We start from the raw sequence: 355 nt of genomic DNA, 5'->3' as shown, positions 1-355 counted from the left end.
TCTTTGTTCTGGTCCAGAGCCTTGCTTCCAATGTGCCTTACAGCACCTCACTAGATGGGAAAGCCAGGGAGAGGTGGAGTTGGCAAGAAGATCCTCATCTTCTGAGAATCACTGAGGGGTACTCAGACTCCCCTCCAGGCTCCTGTTTTGCCTCTTCTCCTCAGGGAATCTTGCAAAACCACTGAGTGAACTCCTTACAGATAGGAGAGTGAATTTTTAGTTCTCTCTTGTGATCCGGTGTGATGATTTGCCCTTGAGTCAGTTTTCATGGGAACGTCACAACACCTCCTAGAGAACTGCTTCAGCCTCTGGTCTGCTTTGGGGGAGTTCTCCAGCTATTCCTGTCTTTTACTTG

Source organism: Mus caroli, chromosome 10 (genome assembly GCF_900094665.2).
Source record: "Mus caroli chromosome 10, CAROLI_EIJ_v1.1, whole genome shotgun sequence".
Taxonomy (NCBI): Eukaryota; Metazoa; Chordata; class Mammalia; order Rodentia; family Muridae; genus Mus; species Mus caroli.
Note: the sequence above shows the minus strand (reverse complement) of the source record.